Source organism: Neovison vison, chromosome 6, assembly GCF_020171115.1.
Source record: "Neovison vison isolate M4711 chromosome 6, ASM_NN_V1, whole genome shotgun sequence".
Lineage (NCBI taxonomy): Eukaryota > Metazoa > Chordata > Mammalia > Carnivora > Mustelidae > Neogale > Neogale vison.
Genome location: NC_058096.1, coordinates 209142750 through 209145351, shown reverse-complemented (window position 1 = coordinate 209145351; position 2602 = coordinate 209142750).

Here is a 2602-nt window from a genome sequence, read left to right as displayed (position 1 = left end):
ATTATTATTTTTAAAGATTTTATTAATTTGAGTGGGGCCGGGGGGAGAGCACAAGCAGGGGGAAGGGGCAGTGGGAGAATCATGTGCTGAGCAGGGAGCCTGATGCGGGACTTGATCCCAGCATGACCTGAGCTGAAGACAGACGCTTAACCGACTGAGCAACCCAGGCGTCCCCTTGTAAGCAAACTTTAAAGCCAAAAAGCAGCCCCATGAACTCTCAAACAGAGAACAGAGAGTCCTAGGGTAGGGAATTGATCGTTTCCCTCTGGAGTAAAGCTTGGGTGAGGGACCTCTGTCTGGTGTTTTCTGGCGGCAATCTTGGAAACCACGCAGCGGGTGTGACTGGGGGTAGGGCTGAGTGTTGGGAGCTGGATTTGGCAGGATTTGGAGCGCTGCAGGTGTTGTGTTCTGTGGCTCTAACACCAGATTCCCAGGCATCCCTGACGGGGAGGAGCTGTCAACTCTAAGCCCAGAGAGAGCCTATGGGTGGAGGCAGTGTCCCTGAGGCTGCTTCCCCCAAAGTTCATGGCCTCCTGGAGGAAGGAAAGAATGGATCCCATGGGAGCCCTGAGCCACTTTGGCGGCCCCTTACCTCATCCCCGGATCCCAGGAGCCGTGCCCCTGGGGCCGAACGGAGCCACAGAGCAGGTGGAAAGGCTGCACATTGGCCGTCCCACCTCTCGCGTGTTGCGTCCTTGGGCCAGTGACTCCATTTCACCGGCTCTCCTTTCCGCACCAGTAAACTGGAGATGGAACATTGCCGCTGCAATCATCAGAGGCTGCCGCAGAGAAGGCTTGGAAGCTTCTAGCATACAGTATTTGGCTGGCATCAAATTCCTTCCCTCCGTCTGGCTGTCTCCTGTAGGATACCTGCCTGATGTCCCCGCCAGAGTACAGTTATGTCTCTATTCTGATCGTGAACGTAGCAGATGTTACTGCTGGGCACCTGCTGCGCTGGGCAGTGCGAGGAGGGTAAACCAAGTGCAAAAACATGGACTCCTACCTCCGAGAGAAGTACAGCCGTGCTGAGCAAGACGCAGGCAAATACAAACTTCCAACTAATCAAACTGATGTACCTCAGTGCCAAGTATCAGGCATCCTAAGGATGACTGCCATTTAGAGGGAGAGCTTGGTGGGGCTGGAGGGCTTCCTGGAGGAAGTGGTAGGTAGGAGTTTCTGAAATGCTGGAAGGATTTTCATAGGGAAGGAGGGGGTTAGGTAGCACAACTTCTGATGGAGGGTTGTCCAGGAACAGTGGCATGAGCCAGTAATCGGGCAGGAGTGCCCATGATGCCCCCTGAAGGTTTTGAGTACCATTGGGATGGAACTCTGAGGTCATGGGTTCAAGGAAGGAAGAGGTCCAGAGAGCTCAGGAGGACTGGGTGGGAAACTGTAGGTGCCCAAACTGCAGCAGGAGATCCAGGACTTTATTCCAAGGGACAAACCTGGAGGCACAGATGTCACAAGGGATTTACATGATGAAGTATGGCAGGACAGAGTGGGAGGGTCAAGGAGAAGGATCTAAAGCAATCAAGGTGAGTGATAGGGGTGAACCAAAGTTTGATTTAATATCTGGGCCTGGGTAGGACTGGAATAGTCCAAGCATTTTGGAGATGGACATGACCTTGGATGATTTACTCTTGTGTAGACATTTGAGAAACAGATCCCAACTCAAGGCCACCCAGCTAGTAGGGGCAGAGTCAGGAAATGAACTCACGTTAAAGGTTTAGTGCAAGAGGATGAGGAAAGAATGACTGCCTCTGGAGAGGTCAGGTTTGGGGCACATGGGGACATGTGACCTGATGAATCCAGCAGGCTGCAGAAGATGTGGGTCTGGTGCCCGGAGAGGTATCAGCTAGGGTTTGGGAATGATCTCATCCTAGAATAGAGGACACGGTTGGAACCCCAAGAGGCAGTGTGCTGAAAGAAAAGGCAAGAAGCCCAAAGACTGAATCTTGCAGTCCAGGAGAAAGGGTAACCACAGAGGTTGGAAGTGGCCCAGATGTGAATGTGGTGATCAAGAAAACAAATGTTGGTTAGCGCCATCCAGGAGCTTGGACACTTGACTCCGATCCTCCCCAGTGCCTCAGGCAGATGGCGGCAAACTCTTTGACCCCTCTCCCACTGAGACGCGGGGTCTTTGTTTCCTCCCCTTAAAAGTTGGTGCGTGGGCGTGTGGGTGGCTCAGTGGGTTAAGCTGCTGCCTTCGGCTCAGGGCATGACCTCAGGGTCTTGGGATCGAATCCCACATCAGGCTCTCTGCTCAGCAGGGGGCCTGCTTCCCTTCCTCTCTCTGCCTGCCTCTCTGCCTACTTGTGATCTCTCTCTGTCAAATAAATAAATAAAATCTTAAAAAAAAAAAAAAAAAAAAAGTTGGTGCGCTCTGTGATGAATGTGCCCAGAGACTAGGATGGAAGGGACGCCATGCCGGTTTCTGCTCTGAGAACACTCTCTTGGAACACAGCCACTGTGTTGTGAAAAAGACCCTGAAGTCCTGGAAGATGGTCCAAGGGAGGAGGAATCCCAGCTCCTGGTTGGTGGCCAGTAGACTCGCCAGCTGTGTGATGCCACCATTTTGAAACGAGAATCTAGTTGAGTTGCC